Consider the following 15682-nt stretch of genomic DNA (forward strand, 5'->3'; position numbering starts at 1 on the left):
TTTTACCTTTACTGTATTTTTATCACTCTGTAAAGCACTTTGAATTGCCCCAGTGTATGAAATGTGCTATACAAATAAAGCTGCCTTGCCTTGCCTTGCCTACATGGTACCGGACCTGTAAAGTGAAGCGGGTGTAATTGGACAATAAATCATGTACCATGTTTATTTTCTTTATTGGCATATAAATGGTACATTTAAACAAACAGCAGCTTACATTCTAAACAGACCAGACCGTAAAATGTCGGTGGGTCAATTTTACAGATATTGAGCTGTTCTCTAGCTTTAGCCTATCCCGGGGTGAGTGAAAGATTATGCGTGCTACGAACTTTAGCACCCGCCTGGGAGCTAACATGGCTAACTGTTCTAGAGTGCTGGCTATGTTAGTTAGCTAACGCTTGGCCATATTAGCTTCCAGTCGTGTGCCTGCGTTCGTTGTGCGTAAATTTATCTTCCGCACCCTGGGGTCCACGCCTAGGTTAATAAATCCATGGTCCATGCATGTCTCTAGCTAACGTTGGCTATGCCAATGTTAGCTTTGGGTTCTTGCACCGGGGATATCTCTGCATGCATGCAAAAAGGTGACTAGATAGATGCCGGACTGCAATTATTGTATATAGGCAGTCCAACAAGCACTTAAAACATTGTGTGTATAATTTTTGTGGGGGCTTCTATTAAGGGATTCAGTGTCTGAATTGTAAGTGCTCGTTGGACTGCCTATATCCAATAATTGCACCTATGTATTGCATCTATGTAGTCGCCTTTTCGGCTGGGATTCTACTAGGACCTATTTTTCATGAGCTCCAAGCTGGCTCCAAGTGGCTACGGCTAGGACTAACACAAGCCAGGAAGACATAGTTGTGGGAATCAAACGGATGTTTTATTTACTTTGAATGGTCTCTGTTTGGCAAGGGGGTCGATGATGATGAGCGCACAGTGCAAACATTTTTTGAATGGGGACAGATGTGTTCCATCTGCCAGGAGCGTATGTAAATCAACACTCTATCAAGCATACACAGGTGATGTGAATTTGTTCTTAATTGACCTGCCTGGTTAAATAAAGGTTAAATAAAAAAAAACAATGAAAATACACAGGTGATGGTCATTATTATTGTACTGTCATACTGTTGGCTGTGTATTCATGATCATATTTGTTTCAGGACCCCTCCCTGACCCATCAGTGTTGTCCCTTGGGGAAGGACTAAAAAGCCTCAGACCCCAACCGCTAATATCCTCGGTGCTGCATGGCTTGTCTGAGACAACACTGATTGGTCAGGGAGGGGTCCTGAAACAAATTAAGCATAAAAAAACATAAATGTTAAAAGTACAGATTAAATTCATCGTCCTCCCACACTTCTCTTGCAAGTTCAAATTGGTAACATACAACAATATGATCATGAATACACAGCCAACAGTATGACAGTACAATAATAATGACCATCACCTGTGTATTTTCATTGTTTTTTTTTTTTATTTAACCTTTATTTAACCAGGCAGGTCAATTAAGAACAAATTCACATCACCTGTGTATGCTTGATAGAGTGTTGATTTACATACGCTCCTGGCAGATGGCTTTGGTTTCTTCACCACCAAGTCCTGAATAGGCTCTGCACAGATCGCCTGAGAATGATATGGACAAGCAGCCATGATTGTAGTAATGTCTTGCTTTAATATATCATCAGTTATTGTCATAGGGTTTTACACAATGTTGCACAAAGTTACCTGTGTCCGTGGCCGATGCCATGTTTGCAGAGTGCTTGTGCAGGCCATAGTTGGTGGTACCGCCTTCACCTGCATCATGCTGTAATGGGCACTCTGAAACAGCATGGCCACGAGACGGTTGCATAGAACTTTGCTGCTGCACAGGTGCATGATGATCCATTCAACTGAATAGGCTCTGTGCCAGCTTGGAAAACAATCTACAGTAAAGACATAAAACTTGATTTGACTACAAGAAATTTCATCTATCATTTTTAAAATCATATTGTGCTTATATTAAGGTGCATAATATTGTAATGTGATCATACAGAGCAAAGCATAAATGTTATTAACAATTGATTCCGGTCATGCACAAGCTGTACAAGACTGCAGAACAATAATGGAAAACAAGTAATATTTTATCTCTTATTTCACACAATGACAACACCATGACCAAATGTACGTATATATGAATTTGAAGAAATAAGCCAATAGCCAACCTGGGCCTGTGATCTGCCAGGTTGGTTTTCCATTCTGCCATGAAGACAAGGGACAGTATTATCATTGAGTGGAAAAGGCCATAATACCTCACGTTAGCTATGTATTTAAGCCATTTTCACCACCAGTAACATCAATAATACTGTGTCACTACACATTCCCATACTTACAAAGCTAAGCTAAGCTGGCTACAGGCTGATAAAATAATACAGCACATCACAAATATAACATAAACTAACGTTAGATCGTTGAACACAAATAGTCCTGTTAACTAGTAGCTACCTGCACAACGTCATGGAGGCTGATAGGCAGCCTAGGCACGTAACGTACCTATGGCGAGCGAGTGACTAGCTAATTGAGCTAAGCTAGCAGCTACAGGCTGACAAAATAATATGTAACGTTATATTTTAACCCATTACAATATCCAAGATCGTTAAACAAAAGCAATCTACATGCACCAGTTCAAACCATAACACTCTTGCTATTACTAAGACGGAAGTTATGTACCTGCGCATTGATTTTCTGTCTTCTCCATGGACTTCAAACTCCCTCACTTGTTTCCTGACAGTGGATGTTGCCAAGCTGTCACTCCGATCGAGACTGGCCAATAGAGACGTGTCTTACGTCTTTCAGCGTAGGTCCCGCCCACGAGATTCAGCTCAACAGCAAGCAAAACTTTTGGATTCACAAGGAAAGCTTTTGGATTTGCGAGCAAAACTTTTGGATTTGCGAGCAAAACTTTTGCATTTGCAAGCAAAACTTTTGGATTTGCAAGCAAAACATTTTGATTTACAAACAAAAGTTTTGGATTCACATTAATACATTTTTAATCGCAAATTTATTTTACTTGCAAAATATTTTTTGATTGCTGTGTCAATACTTTTGCTCTCAAATCTATTTTTTGATTGCAGTGTGGAAAGTTTTGCTCTCAAATTTATTTTTTGATTGCAGTGTGGAAAGTTTTGCTCTCAAACCTATTCTGTTTGATTGCAGGATAAAGACACAATAGTACCTTCATACATTGCCCTTAACCAAGGCACTGGCCTCAGAATTGGAGTTGGTCCCTGGGCACTGCATTGTGGCTGCCAACTGCCCCTAAGTAGTTAGGATGGGTCAAAGACAGAGGACAACTTACCGTAACTTAACGTTATTGCTCTATGCTATTACAGGATACTTTTATGGCATCAACAACATCTTTAGCAAAACCAGGAATACACTTATTTTAGCTTTATTAATTTGTACACATTGAGTCACCTGAACTCTGCTGGTAGTATGTAAATACACATGAAAGCAAATATGTTGTTGTATAATTATTAGCCACGTCACTGTGTAATAGGTTTTTTTGTTAACGTCTAATTAGAAATAGTTCTTACGTTGTTAGGGACTTGGAAAATGAAGGGTTACTAAAGCTGTTTGTGTATTGTCATGTACCAAAAATACTCTAAATCCATTTTTACATGTTCATTTTCCAGCATCTCTCTGAGCCTTACCAAGCACAGGCTGTTTCTCTCACTGTGTCTTTAAGGCTCATTAATATTAACGACCCTCTGTTCTGATTGGCTAACCATTTAAAGAGTGAAACGTGAGACACTGTAGCCCGGCAGCTACAGGTAGGGAAAACTCTCTGGTAATAAACAATGACAACCGCTCAACCGCTTTGAAAAAAACACTTTGTTAGTCTATTATTTCTGACAAAAATGATAATGAGCGAACCTTTGTGATGCCACAAAGTTACGGAAGTCCAAACGGCTCATTTAGAGGCTCGCTTTTCTAATATAGATTGTGTGGATTTAGTTGGCGACCGTGCATTTTGGTACTTTCCCCATGTTTAGATAGCACATCCAACTCCCCATATATGCCTGTATTTATTTCAATAAAATCTTAGTATATGAGCCGGTACATATTTCTGAACAGCAGATGATGCACATTTATCATATTTTAATTATTATTCTTTTAATAATTTGTTGTTTTTTCTTTAGCTATTTGTTCAATTACAATACATTTTGTCCTATTCTTTGCTGCTGCAATGACCAAATTTCCCCACAGCCATCAGGAAATCTTCATCCTAATACAATACTGTAGCTTTTGTCCTTGTACATTCTTTTAATATTCTTACAGCATATTTAAACAAAATGTCCTTTAAATATCATGTTGTGTATGGCTTCTCTCGTTTCTGTATATGTATGGTTTAGTTCCTTCCCCTGATTACAATTGTACTGCTTGCTCTTACCTTTGTTTTATTCCTTTTCTGTATCCAATGTTTTACTGTTTTTTTTATTTTATTTTATTTTTTCTAATTATTTTATTGTACCTTGTAACCTTGTTAAGAAAGGTGCTATATAAATAAAGTTTGGATAAAAGGACAAAAGGAAAGACAGACACACAGACAAACATCCCAACATGAACCTTTGCTTTGCCTCTCTCAAATTTTCCACTTCTTCTACAGTGTTCAATCAAGCAAACTTAACGATGAAGTAACAAAATTTAACATTAAAATGACTTCTTTTTTTTTTTTTTTTTTTTTAGTAATGAGATATAAATCCAACTTGTCCTGCGATGGACTGAAAACTGTCCAGATTGTCACCCAATGCATGCTGGGATAGGCTCCAGCCCCTGCAACCCTGAAATGGATAAATTCACCGTATGTACATATTGTCCTTCAAGATTTCTAGAATCATTTTCTAGAATAATGGTCTAATATTTTCTTTTTGAGAGCAATATCACATTATCAGATCGACTATTTAATTTGTCACAAAATGTTTTATTGTATCAACTTGTTAATGTGGTGGAGAGCTTGTGCCAGCTGTGCCAGCTTGTGCCAGCTGATAAATAGAAGTCAAAAAGCTAGCGAAGACTGGCATCTAGTGGGGTAACCTGCAGTAGCATCTTGGAGTGAATGAAAAAAATAAATGAGAAGAACTGTCCAGTAACCTTAAGTATCTGGGGAGGACATGTGATGGGGGATACAAGACATGAAGATGTTGCTTTAATTTGCTGACAGTTTTACGGTGCTTTCTAGTTTAAGTTGGATTTTCATTACAAAGTCAATACAAAGAAAGAACTGTGTTGGAATAACAACAACACTACTACTGATAAGTTTTCCTTTATTTTCTCTACCTGCTTAATCCTTTTCAGGGTCGCAGGGGCCTGGAGCCTAGCCCAGTATCTGCAGAAGACAGGGAAGCAGTCCATCACAGCACTAACAAACATAGACAGACACTCCCTCTCACATTCACACCTATGGGCAATTTAGAGTCTCCAGTCCATCTGACTTGGATATCTTTGGGATGTGTGAGGAAACAGGAGTACCCATGAAGAAACCCACATAAACACAGGGAGAACATGACAACTTCAAACAGGCAGGACCAGGATTTAAACCTGGGCTCTGCTTGCTGTGAGGTGACCACCACTACTACTACAACTACTACTAATACCTGAGATAACATCCGTTTTGTCAGTACTGAGAGAATTATGTGCAATTTTATATCATCTTAAATGTTACATCACCTTGACCACTGTAATGTGTATCTCTGCTGTTTTCTGCTGTCTTCTGTATGTATGTATGTATGTATGTATGTATGAGAATCTCAGGACCTTCCCACACTTCTGACTTTCAAACCTTTATCTAGGTTCAAGACTAAATTCTATATTATCACTACAGTTTGGTTAAGAAGAAATTGTTTTATTGTTTATGATTAGAAAATGTAGAAAACAAGATTGGTTTGCAGGCATACACCAAGAAGAAATGATCAAACTGGTATTCTGTTTATGTAACCTTTCAACTTAGTAAATATCAGATGTATATTCTGCTAATCAAATGTATCAGCAGAGATGGGCAATATTTAAATTAAATATATTTGAAATATCTATTTAATTAATGTCTGTATTTTGAAACTTTAATTTGGCATGAGTTAAAAAATAATTTGTATCAAGACACATTGGGAATAGTAGTCGTTGTTAAATTCAGATTTTCTACAATTATGGCCATTAAACAGTGATGAAATGTTATCAAGACAAGAAACTGACTGTGTTTACATGCACACAGAATTCTGTTCTTAACCCAGTTTTCCAAGTAACACGGTTTTGGGTTACATTACACATTACAGTCAGTGCTGAACTTTAGCCATCATCAGTAAATCAATCATGATTTATTGTACACAATAATCAATACGTTTGTTAACTTTGAATTGTTGGTTGACTAATTGAGTCCATCAGAGTTCATTATATATTAGGCTGTGTTTATTAGATTTCTGACAGTAGTGATTTATTTTCATTCTTTTACATTCATTTCAGTTTTTCTCAGTATTGGTAGTTAATTCCTCAAATGATTTTTTTTTTTTTTTTTTTCAACCAAAATCTTTTTTCACTCATTAGGTTGGGAAATGATGGAGTCTCTTCCAAGTGTGGGACGGTTTTTGAAAGGGCATGTGTCATTGTGGCTACTAGCTGGGACTGGCACAGTGTTACACACCAAAACAAAAACCATGTGGTGTCAGAGACCGACCAATATCACTTTTCATAAGGTAAGCAAGGATACAACTGATTGAGCAATTTGCAATACTGGAACTTTATATTAAATAATTTGCAATACTGGAACTTTATATTAAATAAAAATAAAACATAATTGTTTTAAAATATCAGTCATCGATGCATAATGTAGTGTAACTGCAAACAGAGAAAATGTGAAATATTAGTAGCTGAAACAAACTTAATACATACGTAGAATAAAAATAAAATACATAAATTCATTAAATTTATTGAAAATTATAAATACATTTATAGAGCAGGTTTCTGTCAAATAAAATGGGTACTGTTAAATTCAGACTTCCTACAATTTTGGATTGGGGCTTTAAGTTGATACTCTGATTATGAGATATTTGGTTATGATGCCTATCTTACTCTCATATCAAACTAGACAGTCTGGAGGTAGTGGCAGAGAGGAGGATGAGGGGAAAGATCAATGCCATCCTGGAGAAACCCTCTCACCCTCTCTACAACGAGCTGAGGCTGATGAGGAGCAGCTTCAGCCAAAAACCCCTGGACCCTAGCCCCCTTATTTTTCCCTGGTACTGTTCTGCCAGTTGCTGCTGTGGCATCTGAATTTCCCCAAGGGGATTAATAAAGTGATATCTTATCTTGTCTTATCTTACATTTACCCGATAAAGACCTTGTGGCCAATAGCTGTGCATTGCAGCCAAGCTCATATGTCCCATACATGACCAATCCTGATGGATGTGGCAGCACATAATTCCTTAAATTATTATTTTTTGTAATTTATTTGAGTGGAATGCATTCTGTTGCTTTCTTTTTCATCAAACTTTGTTTCACTGACCAACTTTGGAAATGATGGAGCCTCTTGCAAGTGTGGGGAGGTTTTTGAAAGGGCATGTGTCATTGTGGTTACTATTATAGCTCGGGTTATAGCACACAGTGTTACATGCCATAACAAAAACCATGTGGTGTCAAAGACCGGACAATATCACTTCTCTGCTGTCATAAGGCAAGCAGCTACATATGAATGAGCAATTTTTACAATTTACAATTCACATTCTTTTTTTTCTATTTAAATGTTTTTATTTATTTCATATATACACAACAAAACAGACATACAATAAAGACAACATGACACTACATTATCAAGAGGCAAGACAATACATTAAACTGGGGGGAGGTGGGGTGGAGTCACAGTGCAAAACCTCTACTAATGCAAGTGTACCTATCTGCACACATAGTATGCACATAGTTACACCTGCATGCACATGATTCAAAAAGCAAAACCTTTATTGCTCCAAAACATAGGTTTCCCCTTCTTTTTTTCCCTTCCCTTTTCTTCCATTCCTCCACCCATTACATTATTGCAAAAGCAGGACAAAAAGCAACCAAAAAAAGTCATGTTGGGTTACAAAGGGAGAAGTTTAAAATGTTGTGAGTCCACAAATGACCTTATTATGTTCCATAAGCCTTTCCCTCCCTGATCCAAAGATAGGAGAGAGGATGTTGCCTTTTCCATTCTTAAAAGGTTCAGAAAATCCTCCAACCACTTATTCACATTAAAATAATTGCTGAATTTCCAGTTCATGAGAATGGTGAGTTTTGTTGTAAGGGCAGCCAGTACTATATTTTTTTGCACAGATTTACAATGAATGCCAGGGTTAGGGTTAGGGTGTCTCTGCTGTCATAAGGCAAACAGCTATGAATGAGCAATTTTTACAATTTACAAGTTAAATTCTACCGAAAATCAAACACATTCCACATAGACAAGTAGCCAATTAATAATGCAAAATGCAAAATGTAGCCAGCAATAATATGATAATCATTAGAACCAATGATGCTACAATTTACATCAGCTAATCAATTCAATGCCCATACATAATGTAGACTCCGCTGAAGAATTGAAATTAATTTCAATTTAATTAATTAATTAATTTCATCTAGCAATTTTACACAAGAATAAAAACACAAAGGCAACTCAGTTCATTGACTCCCATTTTGGATGAACAACTGAATAGGCTACCAATACTGTTTGATTATTTTTAACTTCATATATATCAAAGCCAAGTGTTTAATCAAGATGAAAAGAATGGGTTTTGACGATGTGGTTCGTAAAATGAACTGATTGTTTGAGGAAATTGGACATAATGTGATTAATCTGATGCAGTGTGATCACTATATACCGGAACAAGTATTTGATGACATGGTGCAAAACTATGTAAATGTTCTGCCAATGCATTACTGATTTATTTACAATTGTGCATTGATTGAGCATTTCTTGATGTTTATGGAGATGTGGTGGCCCCTCCACTCATCTATTTACTGGCCCCCTTTTTTTGTGTGTGTGTGTTTGTTTACTGTGATGGATTGTTCTGGATATGTAGAGACACTCATTGTAACGCAGGCTAAATTGATTAATTGAAATGTTGTTTACCCACTGGTCACTTCACCTATAGGCGTGGGTCACCACACCTGTGGATGATCTCTCCGCAGAGCTACTGTATAAAGACACTGTCAGTCCATTGTTCTCAATGCTCTGAGGAAGACACAGTCGAAACGCGTAAGCATTGCTCTGCAAAATAGACTTTGAAACTCTACACGTGGTGGACCATTTTGTTGGGAGTTGCGGACCATTTTTTCACATGTTAATTAATAAAGTATTCACTTTGAGAAAGCCAATTGAATAACTGTAAATAGCAATCTTATATGGGACAAATTGCCGGTCAGTGCTTCACCTTAGATGCCATCAGTATCAGTAAAAGGCCCTAGTTTTTTGTTTTTTTTATCACTGATTTGTTTAGCCTTGACATGATTTATGTAGACAATAATCAATATGTTTGTTAACTGTGAATTGTTGGCACAGGTGGGACAAAGTTAGGCCATCATAGTTCATCATATATTCAGCTATGTTTAATATTTAGATTATTTACACACACACACACACACACACACACACACACACACACGGAACATCTCAGTTATCTCATTCCATTATCACTGATCAAACTGGAAAATTATGTAGTCTCCTGCAAGAGTGTGGGGAGGTTTTTGAAAGAGCATGTGTCATTGTGGGTTATGGGAGTAGCTGGTACAGCACAGTGTTACATGCCATAACAAAAAACATGTTGTGTCAAAGACCATATCACTTCTCTGCTATGAATCATAACACAAGCAAGGCTATGCATGAATGAGTGATTTGCAATAATGTCATATTACATAAAAATAAAAAATGAAACACCAGTCATCAGTGCACACTGTAGTATAAATGCAAACAGAGAAAATCACACATTAGTGAACTTTGAACTGAAACAAATTCAGTTCAAAGAATGAAAAAAAAAAAAAAGTCATTGCAAATAAAATACATCAATTAATTAAATTAATTGAAATGTATTATGTTTGTCAAATTGTGAAAATTGTGCATTTGGGGTTAATGCATTAATTTTAAAACCATGGAAACCACACCAATTAAAGTCACCAATCCATGAAATTAGAATATAAAAAAATAAAGTAAGTTGTAACGCAAATATTTTCTTGATAATCATACAATTCTCAACAGACATTCAAAGTGTGGTTACATTAATATTATTCATTAAATATTAATAGTGGGCCATATATCCTATTCTAGCCCATGACAAAACCTACAACCCCACTAAAATAACATGTGAATGCTGACATTACAGGGAAACACACAAATATAATTATAAAGTCCATGAAAGACATTGTACTAAATATACATGTGCTGTAGCAACTTTACAGAGCATATTTATTAGCAATTAATTAACAAGTTGCTGCAAAGAAACAATGTGAATTCATCATTTCAAAACAAATGCTTACAATGGGCATCCTACAGTATGTTGATTTTGAATGAAAGTCAAATGAAAGGCTTAATTGTTTCAGCATGTTTTGCTAAGGAAAACCTGTGCAGCTACATACTGTAGCAGGTTTTTGTAATGTCATGTATCACTGTGTATGGGATGGCCACTGTGATTCACACCATTACAAAAACCTCACAAGAGAGACAAAGGTGGACAGGTGGAGGGTGCATGTCAACACTCATTACAACCCTACTAAGTTGGGCTTTAATTAATATGCAGTCAGTCAAACTATTATATTCCTTCTGATATGCATACTACATTTTGGACTACTAAACTGAATTATATGTCCATGTGCTGTATGAATCATTTTGTCATAGAATAAAGTCTGGATGTACAGTAGTTCTGAGGCTTGTTGTTTGAGATTGGATGATTTTACATGACTGATACTACTACTACTATTACTACTTCTACTATTACTACTACTACATTAAAGACTAAAGATGATCAAGCCTTTGCAGTCAGGACACTTAAACTTTGGAAAATTTTGCCTGAAGAAATACTTGCATCTGTTTTTAAGAGCCAACTGAAAACATCATTTCAGAGACTTGCTTTTTTATGTTATAAACTATAAAAGTTATTAAAAGTTTATTATTACTATCATTATTATTACTCTGCATTCACCTTAAAATAGCTTGTTAAGGCTTAAAAATCAGAAACAATATTAAAAGCATTGTGTTGATAGCCAATGCACATGCAGGGTGGAGTTTTTGTATACGCTTGTATCACAGTGCACTATAACAACCACAATGATACAGCCCATGACAAAAACCTATTTCCACTATGATGACGGAAATAAATTGTACTGATACTGAAAATAAGTGAGTGAGAATGCTTCCCTCAAGGAGTTTCTGTATAGTTTATCCAGCCTGCTATTGGTTGGAAACCTTTTGTGTCCAAAAATGTCATTTTTTCTGGAATTGAGATAACTTTAAGATGACAAACACATATCATGAAACTACTAGAAATATGGAACAAAAATTGAACATTGTAACATTTCATGATTTCATAAATGTGTTACTCAAAAAATAAATGCAAATAATGCAAAAAAAATACCTCTGCTGAGTAGAACAAAACTGCGTACATAGACAGAGTGAACTGACCATGCATCAGAAGGTTTTTGTATGAGTGTATGTCACTGTGTATGGGGGAGCCACAGTAATATGTGCTATTGCAAAAACCTCTGCTGAATTGCTGGCCACAAGCCTCTGTGCCTCATAATAAGGAAACATATTCACAAAATCAATGTAACTGCAAACTCTGAAAAAATCTGAAATGTAAATGTATGTAATGTAAAAAATCTGAAATGGTAAATTGCTTTAACTTGGTATTGTCTTACCATACCAGTACCATTTTCACTCTTAAAAAATTAAAAAACTACAACAAATCAGAGGAAGACTAACAGTTGTGTTGAGGCTTTTTTGCATCAGCAGAGATAATATATTTGAAATACTGAAGAACAAAAGTCCAAGGACTGATACAACAAAACACCACAGGCAGCACTCTTCGGAGGACCAAACAGTTAAATCAGATTTATTTGTACAGCCCTTAATCACAGTTACAGTCCTAACAAGCTTCACAACACCCACGTTTTGAAACAATAAATGAAAACAACAACAGCTAACCATGATAGTCAATTGAATCACAGTTGATAAACCACCTCATGAGAAGCAACTAAAGCTTAAGTCGACCATAGTTACTCTTTGTACAATATAGGTGCACAATATAGGTGCAATAATTATTCATTATTTTAAATATGTTAATACATCATACATTTATTGTTACCTTAAATTAGTTGTTAGAAAATCATAATAGGGACTATCAAAACAGAAATAAAATAATGTGTATGAATTTTGGGCTTTTGGCTATCAACATCCTTACTGGTTAATATTTATGTAACAGACAGGAATCAATCTTGACCACAACAGGCGCTTCTGCATCCTGTTAACAAACTGAAACCTCGGACTGAAACCTAGTTGACAGGCAGCAGCCAACGGTTCTGACACCAACACTGAAAATGTATTTCTTATACAAAAGCAGGCTGGATAGACTGAATTTGTACATTTGTGCAGCTTGCGCAGAGATACGCTCATTCTCATGGCGTTCTCCTATCCAGGATCTCTCTCTCTCTCTCTCTCTCTCTCTCTCTCTCTTCAAACACAACTTCAAGATTGTATATAAAAGATATATTTTTTTTTTTATAAACTTATATGGATAGAATTCTTCGGGGGAAAATAATATGTGTATAGGGGTTTGGATTTGTAATTTTCTTTTTCATACCTCCTTATGTAAAATATTCCACAGTAAAAATGCATTCCAAAAATATCCCCCCCTCTGTTTTCTTTATAAATTGCACCCTGATTATACCATTTGATATCAGTTGCTTTGAAACTAGACTTAGTTGGTGTGTGCGTGTGTGTGCGCGGGTGTGTATGTCTTAGGCAGGGCCCTTCTGAACTTCAAACCATCAAAACCAAATTCTTTACTATTAATATAATATGTTATTCCTGTTCATGTACGCTAGATGTATAGTTATACGCATATCAAACTAAGGTATTCGGCTATCCAGCAGTCATAGAGAAGTAGCAGTACCCACACACTATAAACTCCATTCATACACCTTCATTAGATTTTCAAGGCAATGTGTCAATGTGACAGGGATCTTCACTAGACCTGATGAAAATTGAATAAAGGTGTATATGAATGGAGTTTATTGTCAGTCTCTACTACTAACTCTCAATTTCTGTTCATGTAACCTCAGATTTTAGTAAATATCAGATCTATGTTCTGCTTGTCAAATATATCAGCGGAGATGGCCAGTATTTTGATGAAATGTATTTCAAATGTGTATATTGTGTGTAAATGTGTATTTTATTACTGGCATGAGTTAAAAAATAAGATTATACAGTACATCATATTTCTATCAGATAATTGTTGTTAAATTAAGATTTTCTGCAATTATGGCCATCAAGCACAGTGATGAATATGTTATCAAGACAAGTCATGTGTTTACATGCACAAAGAATTCTGTTCTTAACCCAGTTTCTCAAGTAACACGGTTTTGGGTTACATTACACATCACAGTCAGTGCTGCACTTTAGCCACCATCAGTATCAGTAAAAAGCCATAGTTTTAGCTTTGAGACTTGACATGATTTACTGTAGACAATAATCAATATGTTTGTTAACTTTGAATTGTTGGCTGAGGGGGGACTGATTGAGGCCATCAGAGTTTATTTAGATTTAGATTTAGATTTCTGACTTAAGTAATTGAGAGTAGTGATTTCTATTCATTGTTTTACAGTCATTTACATTTTTCTCAGTATTGGTAGCTAATTCCTCAAATGATTATGCTTTCTCTTTCACCAAAAATTTGTTTCACTGACCAAGTTGGGAAATGATGCAGTCTCTTGCAAGAGTGAGGAGGTTTTTGAAAGGGCATGTGTCACTGTGGCTATATAGCTGGGGGGTGGCACAGTGTTACACACCATAACAAAAACCATGTGGTGTCAGAGACCGACCAATATCACTTCTCATAAGGCAAGCAAGTATACAACAGAATGAGCAATTTGCAATATTGGAACTTTATATTAAATAAAAATAAATCAGACCAATAATTGTTTGAAAATATCAGTTATTGATGCATAATGTAGTGTAACTGCAAACAGAGAAAATGTGAAATATTAGTAGCTGAAACTAATTTAATACATAGATACATACAATACATAGAAGGATGACAAAAACACTCAATACAAAAAAAAAAATACATCAATTCATTAAATTTATTGAAAATTATAGATACATTTAAAGAGCAGATTTCTGTCAAATAAAATAGGTACTGTTAAATTCAGATTTCCTACAATTTTGGATTGGGGCTTTAAGTTGATACTCTGATTATGAGATATCTGGTTAAGATGCCTACAGTTTACTCTCATATCAAACAGGTTACTGTAGCATGTAAACATCTTACTCCTTTCATCTTCACAAATTCAGACTGTTATGGGTCAATTAAAAAACACGGCGGGGAGCAGAACTTAGGCTGCTATTACTATTTGGATCATCATTTATTTCCCCTGTAGTCAAAATAATCTACTGCTCAGTCAAAGAGGGCAGCCGGTTATACTTTGCCAGACTGTTTTGTGTGTGAGCAGGACACTGCAGGATTTCTGACTTCACTAATTGATAGTAGCGATTTGTCGTTAATTCCTCAAATTAATTGCATTTTTTATTTATTTGATAAATATGCATTCTGTTGCTTTCTCTTTAACCAAACATTTGTTTCACTGACCAACTTTGGAAATGATGGAGCCTCTTGCAAGTGTGGGGAGGTTTTTGAAAGGGCATGTGTCATTGTGGTTACTAGCTCGGGTTATGCCACACAGTGTTACATGCCATAACAAAAACCATGTGGTGTCAAAGACCAGACAATATCATTTCTCTGCTGTCATAAGGCAAGCAGCTACATATGAATGAGCAATTTGCCATACTGGAACTTCATATTACATACATATATTTTATTTTTATGTAATATATTACATATATTACATACAAATAAAACAGGCTCAGAATTGTCATCGATGTATAATGTAGTGACAGAGAAAATCTGAAATATTAGCAACTGAAACAAATTTAATACATAGAATGAAAAACACTTAAAACAAATAAAATACATCAATTCATTAAATAAACTGAAAATTATAACTAAATTTATTAAGCATATTTCTGTCAAATAAAATAGGTACTGTTGAATTCAGCTTTCCTAAAACTATGGATTGGGGCTTTAAAATGATACTCTGATGAAGATGTCGGGTTACAGGTTACTTTTGCATGTAAACATCTTACTCCTTTCATCTGTGCAAATTCACACAGTAAGTGTTATGGGTAGCTACATTTTGATGTCAACAAAAAAGAAGGTGGAAAAGGGTGGAAAACTATATACTTTTTTTATATTATAAGTATTATTTCAAATATTGCACATTAGGCTACAACCAACTGAGCATTGTATTAGAGGATTGGGAACACCCCAAACTTCCTGGTTGGCGCAACCTGGAGGCGTCATGAGGCTAGCTAGCTAGCATGTGTAGCAACGTAAGTTGGCTTCAGAAACCATGGAAGAGCAGCATTTTA

At 35.8% G+C, this 15682-nt stretch overlaps 1 protein-coding gene across 1 annotated transcript in view; it reads left to right on the top strand.

The window, feature by feature from the left end:
• Positions 1 to 15682, top strand: part of LOC139639667 (uncharacterized) — a 184954-nt gene that overhangs the window by 16717 nt on the left and 152555 nt on the right. The gene's annotated exons all lie outside the window — the stretch shown is intronic.

Source organism: Centroberyx affinis, unplaced genomic scaffold (genome assembly GCF_046629955.1).
Source record: "Centroberyx affinis isolate AG114_WGS23_722 - 3 ecotype Tasmania unplaced genomic scaffold, CSIRO-AGI_Caff_v1 ptg007549l_1, whole genome shotgun sequence".
NCBI classification, from domain to species: Eukaryota; Metazoa; Chordata; class Actinopteri; order Beryciformes; family Berycidae; genus Centroberyx; species Centroberyx affinis.